The 15,234-nt window shown below is 42.1% G+C and overlaps 1 protein-coding gene and 1 long non-coding RNA gene across 2 annotated transcripts in view; one reads left to right on the forward strand and one right to left on the reverse strand.

The window, feature by feature from the left end:
• The window catches only part of MAN1C1 (mannosidase alpha class 1C member 1), a 129,375-nt gene that overhangs the window by 83,860 nt on the left and 30,281 nt on the right, over positions 1–15,234 (reverse strand). The window lies entirely within an intron of this gene.
• On the forward strand, positions 1,235–11,901 carry LOC309537429. Its single transcript, XR_014221919.1, has 3 exons — positions 1,235–1,448; positions 8,766–8,836; positions 10,660–11,901. It is a non-coding gene; the product is annotated as an uncharacterized lncRNA (long non-coding RNA).

The following is a 15,234-nucleotide window of genomic DNA, read 5'->3' on the forward strand; positions in this document are numbered from 1 at the left end:
CAAACTGATGTTTGCTCTGATTGCCAGGTATCAAAAGGGAGGAGAGTGCTGTTGTGCTCAGGTTCTGAATGTGTGCTTTCCATGCGCTTCTGGGTGGCCACTGTGAGCACTAGACTAGGTGAACCATCTGGGCTCTTCTTATTGCTCTTACTGAATGCAGCTACTGCTTCAGAGGAGAGTCCATGGCTTTGTAATAAAGCACAAACTTTGCATGTACATGACTCCAAGGATCTATCATTGACATTGCCACTGAAAGTGTCTTGGATAGCAGAGCTGTGACCCAAGAAACCCCTGTTACAAAAGAACTTGCATAGCAAAAGCCCTTGATAAAAGCAATCATGTCAAAACACATCAGGCAACTCTGCAATAAAACCTTTCTCAGTTTTGGCATTGCCGAGGTATATTTCTCTCTTGCTCTGTATAATTACGATCTGCCATTTAAAAGAAGAATGCAGTCCCGCCCAAGAACACAGAGGTTGGTCCTTGCTACTCTAGAGCCCTCCTCTGAATCTACCCTTGACTAGAGAACCCAAGAAGCCCAGGAGAAAACATGTCCAGAGAGGTGTCTCATGGACAGGCCATGTACTGGTGGACGCATGCAAGCCTTGAAGGCTCTTTAGGTTTGCGACACAATTTCCAAGGCTGCCTGTGATCATTATATTAAAAGAAAAAAGAAAAGTGACATTTGACTAAAAGGTTTTGCTCAGCCAGGCAAGCATTAAACCACTGCAGACTTTTACTCCCTCTAATTTAAAAGCTGGAAGCGGGTGGAACAGACCCAACACACCAAAAGAGGTTACTAGGCAACACTACGAAACGGACAGCAACATAGATAATCCATCCTAAAGTAATTACACTTTTTCTAATTAAAGATTACTGTAAATCCAATAGATCCCAACAGGAACTCCAGCAATTTAGACACACATTGGCTAAGTTATCTGTTTTCAAGCAGTCACATTAGCATCTAACCCTTCACAATAAAACACTAGGAAAACAGAGGAGATTTTAATTTAATAGGACTTCAAACAGGCAGCTACTAGCCTTTGCATTACTTAACAGTCCTTAATGCAGATCTTTCACTAATTTGTATAAATTACTCCTGGGATTAGATTCTACAAAAAGGTGCCAGAGTTGAAAACCGTGTCAGCTTCCAGTGTCAGGTCTCAGCCTTACAGAGTGTGGAACGACAAGAGGAGAGTGTCCAAATAGGCACAGAATGCCTTCCCTACACACTGCGCAATCGTAGCCAACTCCCATTTATCAGGAATCGGGAGGGCAGAGTTCCTGGGAAGTCTTGGTGCCAAATGCATCCTGTTAAAATGAACTCTGCTCACATGGAAGATAGAGCAAGCTTGTTTTCTCTGGCTCCAGAGGGTAGGACTCAAACCAATGGCTTCAAGTTACAAGAAGGAAGATTCCTACTAAACATCAGGAAGAGCTTTCTGATGGTAAGAGCTGTTCAACAGTGGAACCGACTCCCTCAGGAAGTTGTGGACTCTCCTTCACTGGAGGTTTTTAAAGAGAGGTTGGGTGGCCTTCTGTCACGGATGCTTTAGTTAAGATTCTTGGATTGCAAGGGGTTGGACTATAAGACCCTTGTGGTCCGTTCCAACTCTACAATTCTATGATTTTAAGACTCCCTGGAAGTCCTTTTTTCTGTATTAAATGGGAACTAGATAGGATGATATAATTATAAGTATTTTTAAAATTAAAAAATCAAGCACCTAAAACTGGTTGTTGCACAGTGATATTAAAGAGAGAGAGATTTGTGTTTTGCATAATGCAGGAGAACTTGAAAGCTAGTCTGTGACTTTTTGCTGGTTCAACTGTGCATTTTGGAATTTTTATTCTCTTCCTTTGCTTTTGTGGGTGTATTGCTCAGCCAGGCAAATGAAGCAATCCAGGAGTAGGACCCTAAAACCATATGAATATTATTTTCTACCACCTGAAGATGGGAATTTACTAACCTTGAGATATAATTTTGCCATTCTAACAGCTCTGTGAGGATAGGCTGGCCCAGGGCCACCCAGTGACCATAATGGCCGAGTGGGGGATTTGAATCCTGGTGTCCCAGCCCTAGCACAACACTTTAGCTGTTACATAATTTGAGGCACACAGAACAATTCCACTGCCAAAGTGGAAAGGAAAAAATCAGCCAGTGCACTCTTATCTAAGTAACCTGAACCAGCCTGGGGCTGGTTGGGAGTGACAACTGTTCTTCTCAGTAATGAGGACTAAGACCTTGCTAGGGTATTTGTTTGTTTTAAATGAATGCAGGGTTTGTCACATCCCAAATTCTGTTCCAGACATCAGATCCTGTGCGAATGAAATCATAGAACAGTAATGGCATCCACTTACAGCTACACACACACACATCAAAAGTTGTGCTGAAATGAGATTTGAAAGCCTACCAAAGCTGGTGCAGAAGTATAAATACATTTATGCTATTTATTTATTCCTAAATAGTAGACAGATACTGACATTTTCTGTTTACTATAAATACTGTTGCTATCAACAAAGAAAATACATTCTTATAATGTTCAAACAACTAGATTGTGTGTGGGGGGGTTACCTTTTCCAATACAATTTCTAATTATTAATAAATAAATAGGGCTAGTGAGTAAAAAAATTCAGCTCTGTCTACGACTGTAAGCCTTCAGTGAGGAAAGCATTCAAGTGTTAGAATTAAGAGCACAGCTAACAGTGAATCTACAAGTGCTAATTTTCTAAATACAAGGTGACTGGTTCTTTTGGGTGTAATTTAAAAAACAACAGCAAATTAATGGGAAGCATTTAAACGAGTAACACCCACCCAATGTAAAGTGGTATGGTCCCATTCCCATAGGGATGTACCATTATTTTGAATGGATTCTACCTGAAAAGGCTTGACCACATCGCATCAATCAGCTAAGGTCCACTATGATCAAAAACAAACAAAAAAAAACAAACCAAAACTGTAGACGAGCTGCACTGAATTTTAGCAGACAACAGACTTTCCTGCATACAGTGCTTGAATCAGAGCCCCAGAAAGTTAGATAAGAATCTTTATTTGCGGCAGCCATCGGCCATAGCAATAAAACAACAATACAACACACAAAGAATAAAACTAAAAAGTCAATTATATAAAATACATTTTAGGGGACGACAAAATAATAGTAGCAAAACATAACGATAATAATAGTAAAATCCTAGGAGAGGAATCTGGGCGACGACGCTAATGTCACTCAGGTAGCAGCTCTCAATCTCATTGCTCTCTCGACAAATTTGGCAACCTTCTCTGTTGTCGAGCCGTTCTGGTCGGCCAGGAGTGAGAACAGCTTGGCTCCGCAAGAGTGGCCCGGGATGGCAGACAGGAGCGGCGCGATGGTCTCGTCCCTGAGATCTTTATATAGGGAGCAAGACAAGAGGACGTGTGACACAGTCTCCACGCAGCCAGCTCCACAGGGGCAGAGCCGGTTCTCGAATGAAGTTCCTTGATATCTACCCTCAAGAATAGCCGAGGGTAACATATTTAGTCTGGCCAGTGTGAAGGCCCGTCTGAGTTTTGGAATGGTTAAGGTAGACAAATAAGGTGCCCGAAAATCAAAGTGGGAGGGGGGCAGATAAGCGTACCAAGCACTAAATTTCTTAATATAGGCCAGATTATTTTGCTGCTCAATATCCTTCATGCGCTGAACAATAATAGTTTTTGCCTTGGGGAGACCCATTTTCAGGAGATGCTGTGCTTGGAGGCCACATATAAGTAGTTTTTGATGCACTACTTTGGACCACCGACTTCTATGTGCATCTCGTGCTACTAGAAGTAGTAGTCCGGATGGGTTTAAATTTAAGCGAAGCCAATAGTTAAATGTTCTTAGCCAGGTTCGGGTTTCGACGGAGAGGAGGCCAGTCTCCAGCCGTAGGGCCGCATTTGGTGCGCATGGTGGAACGGCTAGAATCTGTCTTAAGAATTTAGACTGGACCGTTTCAAGTGTGCGGCAATGAGAGCCCCAGAAAGACTCCAGTGGTAATTCACCAATTTTTGTACTGAAGGAATATGCACATTCCTCCACTGAGCTCTGGGAAGGTTGAGATAGTCCAAGAGAAAAAATAATTTGTGGTAAAATTGTCTGTGATTTCACCACATAGAAAGCTATTCAAACTAGTAAGGGAACAGCTTTATAAAAGCCACAGAGAACCAATAGCTATGCAAGAGAATTTTTAGTTGCACCAGTGTTTTGCACAATTCTAAAGATAATTTAGGTCTTCCTCCCAGAGCCTGATTCCCATGCAATGATCTGATTGAACAGCCAGATTCTGAACACAAAGGCTTTACGTTCAGAGCTTCCTCTTTCATTAAGTAAAGATAAAAAGGAATTGTAGCCTTAGTTGTAGCCTTAGTTTGACCAAACGTGATCCACCTGGAGTAGGAATCGGCAAGCCACTCCAGTATCCCTGCCAAGAAAACTCCATGGACAAAGACAACAGGCATATAAAAGTTATGACACTGGAAGATGAGCCCCTCAGGTCGGAAGGTGTCCAACATGCTACTGGGGAAGAGCGGAGGACAAGTACAAGTAGATCCAGAGCTGATGAAGCGGCTGGGCCAAAGCCGAAAGGACGCTCAGTTGTGGATATGCATGGAAGCGAAAGGAAAGTCCAATGCTGTAAAGAAAAATATTGCATAGGAACCTGGAATGTAAGAACCATGAACCTGGGTAAGTTGGATGTGGTCAAAAATGAGATGGCAAGAATAAATATTGACATCCTGGGCATCAGTGAGCTAAAATGGACGGGAATGGGCGAATTCAGTTCGGATGACTACCATATCTACTACTGTGGGCAAGAAACCCGTAAGAGAAATGGAGTGGCCCTCATAGTCAACAAAAGAGTGGCGAAAGCTGTACTGGGATGCAGTCTCAAAAATGATAGAATGATCTCGATACGAATCCAAGGCAGACCTTTTAACATCACAGTAATCCAAGTTTATGCACCAACTACTGGTGCTGAAGAAACTGAAATTGACCAGTTCTATGAAGACTTACAAAACCTTATCGAAGTGACACCAAAGAAGGATGTTCTGCTCATTATAGGGGATTGGAATGCTAAAGTAGGGAATCAAGAGATAAAAGGAACAACTGGCAAGTTTGGCCTTGGAGATCAAAACGAAGCAGGGCAAAGGCTAATAGAGTTCTGTCAAGAGAACAAGCTGGTCATCACAAACACGCTTTTCCAACAACACAAGAGACGACTCTACACATGGACATCCCCAGATGGGCAACATCGAAATCAGATTGATTATATTCTCTGCAGCCAAAGATGGAGAAGCTCTATACAGTCAGCAAAAACAAGACCTGGAGCTGACTGTGGCTCAGATCATCAGCTCCTTATAGCAAAATTCAAGCTTAAACTGAAGAAAGTAGGAAAAACCACTGGACAGGTAAGATACAATCTAAACCAAATCCCTTATGAATACACAGTGGAAGTGAGGAACAGGTTTAAGGATTTAGATTTGCTGGACAGAGTGCCTGAAGAACTATGGATGGAGGCTCGCAACATTATACAGGAGGCAGCAACTAAAACCATCCCAATGAAAAAGAAATGCAAGAAAGCAAAGTGGCTGTCCAACGAGGCCTTACAAATAGCGGAGGAGAGAAGGCAAGCAAAATGCGAGGGAGATAGTGAAAGATACAGGAAATTGAATGCAGATTTCCAAAGAACAGCAAGGAGAGACAAGAAGGCCTTCTTAAACGAGCAATGCAAAGAAATAGAGGAAAGCAACAGAATGGGAAGAACCAGAGATCTGTTCAAGAAAATTGGAAATATGAAAGGAACATTTCGTACAAAGATTACCATAATAAAGGACAAAAGTGGTAAAGATCTAACTGAAGCAGAAGACATCAAGAAGAGGTGGCAAGAATACACAGAGGAATTATACCAGAAAGATATGGATGTCTCATACACCCCAGGTAGTGTGGTTGCTGACCTTGAGCCAGACATCCTGGAGAGTGAAGTCAAATGGGCCTTAGAAAGCACTGCAAATAACAAGGCCAGTGGAAGTGATGGTATTCCAGCTGAACTGTTTAAAATTTTAAAAGATGATGCTGTTAAGGTGCTACACTCAATATGCCAGCAAGTTTGGAAAACTCAGCAGTGGCCAGAGGATTGGAGAAGATCAGTCTACATTCCAATCCCAAAGAAAGGCAGTGCCAAAGAATGCTCCAACTACCGCACAATTTCACTCATTTCACATGCTAGCAAGGTTATGCTTAAAATTCTACAAGGAAGGCTCAAGCAGTATGTGGACCGAGAACTCCCAGAAGTGCAAGCTGGATTTAGAAGAGGCAGAGGAACCAGAGACCAAATTGCAAACATGCGCTGGATTATGGAGAAAGCCAGAGAGTTCCAGAAAGACATCTACTTCTGCTTCATTGACTATGCAAAAGCCTTTGACTGTGTTGACCACAGCAAACTATGGCAAGTTCTTAAAGAAATGGGAGTGCCTGATCACCTCATCTGTCTCCTGCGAAATCTCTATGTGGGACAAGAAGCTACAGTTAGAACTGGATATGGAACAACTGATTGGTTCCAAATTGGGAAAGGAGTACGGCAAGGTTGTATATTGTCTCCCTGCTTATTTAACTTATATGCAGAATTCATCATGCGAAAGGCTGGGCTGGATGAATCCCAAGCCGGAATTAAGATTGCCGGAAGAAATATCAACAACCTCAGATATGCAGATGACACAACCTTGATGGCAGAAAGTGAAGAGGAATTAAAGAACCTTTTAATGAGGGTGAAAGAGGAGAGCGCAAAATATGGTCTGAAGCTCAACATCAAAAAAACGAAGATCATGGCCACTGGGCCCATCACCTCCTGGCAAATAGATGGGGAAGAAATGGAGGCAGTGAGAGATTTTACTTTCTTGGGCTCCATGATCAGTGCAGATGGTGACAGCAGTCACGAAATTAAAAGACGCCTGCTCCTTGGGAGAAAGGCGATGGCAAACCTAGACAACATCTTAAAAAGCAGAGACATCACCTTGCCAACAAAGGTCCGTATAGTAAAAGCCATGGTTTTCCCAGTAGTGATGTATGGAAGTGAGAGTTGGACCATAAAGAAGGCTGATCGCCGAAGAATTGATGCTTTTGAATTATGGTGCTGGAGGAGACTCTTGAGAGTCCCATGGACTGCAAGAAGATCAAACCTCTCCATTCTGAAGGAAATCAGCCCTGAGTGCTCACTGGAAGGACAGATCGTGAAGCTGAGGCTCCAATACTTTGGCCACCTCATGAGAAGAGAGGACTCCCTGGAAAAGACCCTGATGTTGGGAAAGATGGAGGGCACAAGGAGAAGGGGACGACAGAGAATGAGATGGTTGGATGGTGTTCTTGAAGCTACTAGCATGAGTTTGATCAAACTGCGGGAGGCAGTGGAGGACAGAAGTGCCTGGCGTGCTCTGGTCCATGGGGTCACGAAGAGTCGGACACGACTAAACGACTAAACAACAACAACAACAACAACAGCCTTAGATAAGATAAGGGTATCTTCAAGGAAAGTAATAATAGTAGGCTCAGCTGAAATTTAGGGGACGCCCACACTCCTACTTGTCCCTTTTCCTGTGTCTAGAAAGCACAGATCCCAGCAGTTTTTCCCTTGCCCCACCCCTTCCCCAGGGAAAAACCTGCTCTTCAGCTCTAAATTGGAACAAAAGTCAATCTGGAAAGAAACCCAAATTGCTGTTTGCTCCAACTGAGCAGCAAAGAGTGGTTTTCCCTGGGGCAAAGCAGCAGGACAAGAGGAAGTGTGGTTACACTCTGACTGGCAGCAGCTCTCCAAAGTGATAGACAAGGATCTCTCCCAGCCCTACCAGCAGATGCCTTGGACTGAACTTGGGAAGCTTTTGCCTGCAAGGCAGATGTTCTACCACTGAGCTATGGCCCTTCTCCAATTTGGTTGCCATTTATTCAGCTCTTACTTAACTGCAAGCAAGAAACTCCCACACAGACAGTGGTACCTCAGGTTAAGAACTTAATTCGTTCTGGAGGTCCGTTCTTAACCTGAAACTGTTCTTAACCTGAAGCACCACTTTAGCTAATGGGGCCTCCTGCTGCTGCAGCGCCGCCAAAGCATGATTTCTGTTCTCATCCTGAATCAAAGTTCTTAACCCAAGGTAATATTTCTGGGTTAGTGGAGTCTGTAACCTGAAGCGTATGTAACCTGAAGCGTATGTAACCCGAGGTACCACTGTACATCATTTCACATCTTTTGGGGGGGGGGGAAAGATGCATTGCTCCCATCACTACAATGCTACACAATGGCTTTAGAGAGGCTGTTTCCAAACTAATCCATCTCGATGCTTCCAAGAGTTGCTGGGTTGCCACCTTAAAGGTTGTAAGAATAATATGGCTGAGAGATAAGCAGCAAGCATAGGAACAGGGAAGCCCCTTACTCTTCAAATGTAGTTCTAAAGACTGTAGTTTTTAAAAGGAGATGTGCGGTCATTTGTCATTCCACAGGAAACTGCAGATAATATAATTTGTTTTATGAAACTAGGCAATTTAGACAAGTTATTTAATTTATTTAATTAAACAACTCAAAAGAGGTAACATTCATTTTAACTGTATCAGGGGAGAAGGGAGAGGAAAGGGAGAGGAAGCTCTAATGCCTGCTGATGTTTCAAATCTAAGGTGGTCTTTGATAACCGCACATCCATGATAAATTGAGAATGTGCCAGTTGTTTGGGGATTAAAATTCTGAATGTTCTCTTTGGCCTACCTTTGCAGGCCTTCAGCAGAAATTCCCCATCAAGAAATTCTGATTTATCCCAATCATTCAAGAAGGAATAAATGATGTGGTAAGTCAGAGCACTACAGCTATAGACGATACAGGGTTAGAGTCAGCGTGACATCATCTGCTTGGACCATCACCTTATATTCATTATCTTCTATCTTAATACCTTACATCACCTCATTAGCCCTGATTGGAACCATTAGTGTGTGCAAATGCAAGGTCAATGAGAAGGTGAGGCAAAGGGCAGCCCTCATGCATACTTCACTGCAAAGCAAAAGTCTTTAAGACAAATCCAATGGCCATTACACTTAAGCTTGCATGAAGTATAAAATTTCTTTGAATGCACTTAACCTCTCAGGCAAACTGAATCACGCAGAAGCAAAATATGATTATTAAAGTATTAAAATGTTTCTCTCTCTGGAGTAAAGGTTAACACCGTTAAAGGAATACTAATGCCTCCTCAGCATCAAGCACCAAGACTTCTACAGCAGGCACGTCCAACAGGTAGATTGTGATCTACCGGTAGATCACTGGATGTCTGTGGTAGATCACTGGCTCACCCCAAAGAAGCTCAACAAGTTTGGCTCCTCTAAAAAAATCTCAACATTTTTGCCCTGCTTGCCAAAAAAGCATGGCTTTCCCCCTCCCTAAAAAAAGGTCAGCAACTTGGACCTGAATCCCCAAAAAGGGGGTAGATCACAGCCAGCTTTTAACTCTGTGAGTAGATCGCAGACTCTTGGGAGTTGGCCACCCTTGTTCTACAGGATCTTCCTAGGTAGGCTTGTGATATCAGCATAGGATCTGTTTAAACTTTAAAGCATATCCGATGGATGTCCAAAGAATCCTGGGAACTATAAGTTGGTAAAGGTGCGGAGAATTGTAACTATGTGAGGGGGAAACTAGAGTAACCAGTCATGTGCATTGCTTTGAATGTATGCTGTGGATCTGCCCAAACCTATCTGCTCAGGATGAAAGGGATCAGGTGGCACATTTTGCAAACTGGAAACTGAAGCAGAATTCAAGATGAACATGTTTCATTTCATTTAGAGTTGGCGCTATCCCAAGATTTTAAGCACTGGCTGATTCTTAGGAAGCTTGATTCCAAGCATGAAGCACTTTGTGCCAAAATCTGGTGCTACAAGATAGGAATGCCAAGAATCTGCCGCATATGCAATCCTGGGTGGTGGAAACAGTATGTCTGGCTTCAAAAGAGCAGATTACTTCCAAAAGATAGCCTTATAAATATTTGAAAATAATTTGGAATCCTTGTGTTTTTTGACTTCACATTTGTCTGCTGGGATACCTGACACCAGGACTCATATGCCTTTGCAGTTTCTATTAATTCATGTGCAGAATTCCTCGCTTTTAAAAGACATGCTTCCGTAATGTTAATTCTGCTGTTAGAAGAAGAGGCAGAAGGAAACAAATCACCTGGACATGTGGAAAGTGTGAATTAACTTTGGAAATGGTACCTGCAGAGGTCTGGGCCTTGCCCAAACCATGGTTTGTTGTTACAAGAACTACCCCTAGTAAGCCGTGGGCTCATATTGTTCCTTTGCTCTTTATGTAAACCATATTTTTCCATCAAAAAGGATCACATTATGGCTTGAGATCCTAGTTTGATCACAAAGTACTTTTTTGCCATCTTTGGATAAAAGAAGAAATTATGGTTTTCTGCAAACTGGAACCCAGAGACTTCCAATGTTTGCTACTCACATAGAGAAGGCAAACATCAACGCCTGAGGATCACTGCAGCTAGTTCACAACCCAGTTTAGATTGCACAATAGTAAGAATTAAGCCAATGTGCCTCTTCCTTGGCTCATGGACTAAACACGTCTGTACTTTTATTCTGTCCATTTTAGACTTCTTTTCTTTCTTTTTTTGAGTACAAATCAAGACCTCGTGGATCTGGAGAAAAGTATCACTGAAGATCAAGAATGAGACTTTGAGAAAAACCCAACCTCCAACTTCCCATCCAAATCATGTTGGCAGCTATCACAGCTGATAGCCTCATTGGGGTGAACAATACCAAAGTGTTTCATCAGCCGAGACACTCTTCTACTTGAAAAAGCTTCCACTGAGGGAAGAGGACATTTCTCGCCCTGCCAGGAGGTGTTTCCTGACAGCAAAAGTTCAAAAAGGGACAAAATCACAGATACATGGGTTATGTGAGCAAGTACACTGTGGACATGAAATTCTCATACTATGAAAATGACAAATATTAGAGGCTATTTTACATCTCTTCCTCTTTCCTTTCCCCCCCCCCCTTGCAATATTCCCCAAGGATGCTGAATTGCCACATCGATTTTTAGGCCCAACCGCACAAAAGGCATTAGAGGAGAAATGATACTATGCCCAGTTAGCCTTGGTCTGGTTTTCATCAGGCTCAAGCAAATATTAGGCAATGTACAAAATGTGCTAAATACATTTGGGGGGAATTCAGGGCAGCCTGCTCAAATCCATTCCAATAATAATTTCCAAGTGTGATGTCCTCTTTCAAGTCAGAAGAAGAAAAATGCCATTCATGAAAAAGGAGATGATCAGGCCAGTCATACTTAGCCAGTCGCTTGCAATATATTTCAAAATTATTATTAAACCCCAAAACAATTGTGACAAACGCAAATTCTTTCTCCCAATTTGCAAACGATGAAAACACTAGCGAGCAAGAGAGCTGAGTTACCCAAGGTCAGATATGCTAACCGAAGCAAAAGTAGGAACAGTGCCCTGGAGACCTCCTGACTCACCAAATCCCCCCCCCCCCCCCCGAAAACTGAAAAGGAAGAAAAAATATTTCAAAACACAGTTTAGCTTAACTCCTAATTAAATGCCGAACCCAGCTGTACAGAGCCATGAGAAATATTTTTAAAGCCTTAAAAACAGGGGCTATGTTAAGCAATAATCCCAGAGGTACCTAATTTGGGAAACATCACAACAGAACTGGTTGACTTTGCAAGTTGTTGCTTTCTAATGAGGCAGCAGAATGCAAGTGAGTGGCAATGGCTTTGGAGGGTGAAACAGCACAAGGCTAGGGGGCTAACTGTGGAGTGGGGGCTGCAATAGGCAGGGAGAAAATGCTATTTTGGGTCCCTTCACCTCTCTTAATTAGATCTTACAGGCAATTCTATTAGTGGCTGAAGGTTTCTGACATCCCTGGGGCTGCAAAAGGAAAAAAAGGCCCCTTGTTTGCCCCAATCACCTTTATCTAATCCTGCAAATCATATTCTAGAGTGCAAAGCAAAGCGGGGTAGGATATTTCTGAACAACACAACTCAAGGAACAAAGCAAATAAACTTGCACTTTTTACTTATTTATTCCACTCTGGGTGGTAGTCAGGACATTGGTTTTCGATGAATAGTGCTCCTCAAGGAACAATTTCTGTGATGACTTGCAAACACCATCCCATCTACCAATGAACTTTGAGAATTAGGGGGCAAGTTGCGGGGCAAAGTCACTGTGCCCCCTGTAATGTGTAGGTAACTGCAGGGAACACTGACACCAAGTTTTCTTGGGAACCTCCATCACCATGGAACTCCAGATAACCTTCTCAAGAACCTCAGGATTCCCCGGAACACAGTGTGGAGGTTCAGATGTAACAACAAACCATAGTCTGAATGAGCCCTGTATTTTATATACTCCCAAATTCCAGCTTCCAGTCTCACTTGAAATTTTGCTACAAAACTGAAGTTTGTCATTCCATCTAATTTGGCCCCTAGATTAACATTAACATGTAATGTTTTTTCTGTGCAAGTAGCAACTGTTGAGACGCTCAAGTGGCACTGCGAACTTGGGAGAGGACCTTGGGAGATGGAGTTTGTCTTTCTAGTGGCCATGGTCTCAAACTTCTTCATTTCACCCCCAAGGCTGTTCAGGCTTCTCTGTGGCTTGATGACGACGATGATGTTGATAAAAAATATATATTTATATCCCAGCCTTCTTCCCATTTACATAACATTTGTTATGTGAATGCGATGCACATTTGTTAACTGCATTCACACTTTTAATAGCCCTACTTATCTGGCCCTATGTTTTGCCTGCTAATCAGGATTGCAAACTTTAGTTTTAAGTGTAATTGCAGTCATGCTTCGTGGGCAAAATGGTTTGCCACTAAATCAGAAGAGAGAATGGAAATTATCATTATTGTGAAGATTTTGTCTGCCATTGGTCCAACAATATCTGAGAGGGCTGGCCACAGGTTGCCCATCTCAGCAGCACTCCATAAGACTGAAACAAAAACAATATATTCATTACCGGTATATTGAAAGGAAAATCCAGAAAATAATGAAAACCTGCTATTAAAAAGACTGAGGTGCCACAAAAATATCCCAACGGAAGTATTTAATTTTAAACTTGAATCAGCTATAACAAAACCAAGGAAAAGAGCAAACAAAACTGTGAGACAATGTCAAAGCTCCAAAACTGTCAGGCAAGATCCAAGAAAAAAGATCTTTACTTCCCCCTGAAAAGAACTGTGTGTGCCAACCTGACCTCAAAAGCCATCACCCTGATGCTCACACTAAAATATTAAATAGCTTCCTCTAAACAACAGGCAAACAACAACTTGTCACTTATCTTTTTAAAAATAATTTGCTTTGGATTTTTAATCTTCTCCAGCCTGGTGAGACACCTTTGAAGTGAGGTGTGCCCAAGGGACGAAAGGGCGTGTGAGCCCAGAGCTTGCTGACATAACACTACATCATAGTTTGCTATTACATCTGAACCAGCCAGGTTTGAAAACCACCCTAGGTCTGGTGCAGACACAAATCAGTTCCAGTCTTTCCCCTTCTCAGCAGTAATCATGGTGTCTACTCTGAAGGTGTGCCAATGCTAACAAGTACTTGGGGGCACATTCCTTTCAAATTCTGGTTAAAACTAGCCATCACAAACCATTGGTGCAAACGTAATACAGCACTATGGCTAACGCTGACAAAGGAGGAGAGGGGTAAGGTGGGCACGACCCTGTGGCTCACCTTCAGTCATGGTTCAGGGATCAGTACTGTTGCATCTGTACCACCCAGTCTAGAGGAAGCAATTGTTTTCAACCTGCTAATGCTACACCCTGCCATTCAAGAAGCAATCAAAACTGCGTCAAAAATTGCAGCTATTTTCCAGGATTAAACGTACCTATACCTTCTGCCATACTTTTCTGACCCCCTCCCCAAAAAGAGAGAGACCAAAAGATTTCCTGGCAGCGAATACTGAATGGGTGAAAGAATACAGCTTGTGTAATAAATGAGCGTTATAACTAAATATTGTTATAATCAAGGATAAAGTAATCATTAAAGGAATGAGTAGGCAGCTCTCTGGTCAACAATTTTTGTTCTATGGGCTACAGAAGAACCACAATTTAAGTTTTCATGCTATCAAAATCCAGCTATCCTTCATGATACTTGTAACTCAGCTGTTTAAAAACTTTAAAAATTCTTTCTTATTGCAGAAAATGACCAGAAGGTGGACTGGACATTTTAGGAATGTGATGGTTTCTATCAGCTCATTCTTTAGGCTAAATGTGTTTTCAGGACTAAGTTGAAATGAATTTGTTCTTCTCTTTATTAAAAGGCTCAACTGTTTCATTTCAATCTCCTGACCACAGACTGGGAATCTTCCATGTTCCTCCCTCAACTATTGCATGCACATTTCCCTTCCATGGTTATCTGAAGTCATGATATAGAATTACAGGTATATATATCAGCACTAATCATGGACTGCTCTTGCAACCAGAATCTGTAATCTAGATTTGACATGGTTCTGCAAATCTGGTTAAAGAAAATCATAGAAAGAGGGGGGAACCTTGCAATTCAGTACAAATAAAAACAGGTTTAGATTAAGAACCCGTTCTGTATTTCCGTATTTCCGTAAAGCACATGAGGTTTATTAGTGGGACAGAAAGGGAAAAACTGAAATGGATTGCTGGTATATACAAGAACACACCACACACCTCCTAAAAGAAAGAGAAGACACTTGTCTCTTTCAGTGTTCTGTTCTAGATCTGTTAATGGGCCGTTCCAGTCACTGAGCACTATGGTAGACTGTTTTATCTGCTAATCCATTTAGCACTTAATATCTCTTCTCATTTTCTTCCCTTTGACAGCCTCTGAGATGGACTACTATTCTTGTGTTGTTATTCACAGAAGCTGAGGTAGCAGCTGCTTAAGGCTGTTAGTAAATACATAACCAAGCTAGGGTTTGAACCCAGGCCAAGCCTGTCACTATCTACCAAACCACCCTGGTTCTCAATGCTTGCATAATTTAAGATAAATAATCCCTTAGGGGAGGGAAATGTATACAGCAGGCGTGCACAGGAAGGGTAATGCAAAGTTAAAGCTCTGCTTAATGTAAACCAAATACACACTGGGAGTTATGAAAATATGGTGCTAAGGTAGCTCAGATTGTGATGAATAACAGCACTGAGATGGATACAGCTTCCTGGAGTGGTGAGAAAGTGAAAAATAAGGAAGAGATAA

Source organism: Podarcis vaucheri, assembly GCF_965113315.1.
Source record: "Podarcis vaucheri genome assembly, chromosome: 7".
Lineage (NCBI taxonomy): Eukaryota > Metazoa > Chordata > Lepidosauria > Squamata > Lacertidae > Podarcis > Podarcis vaucheri.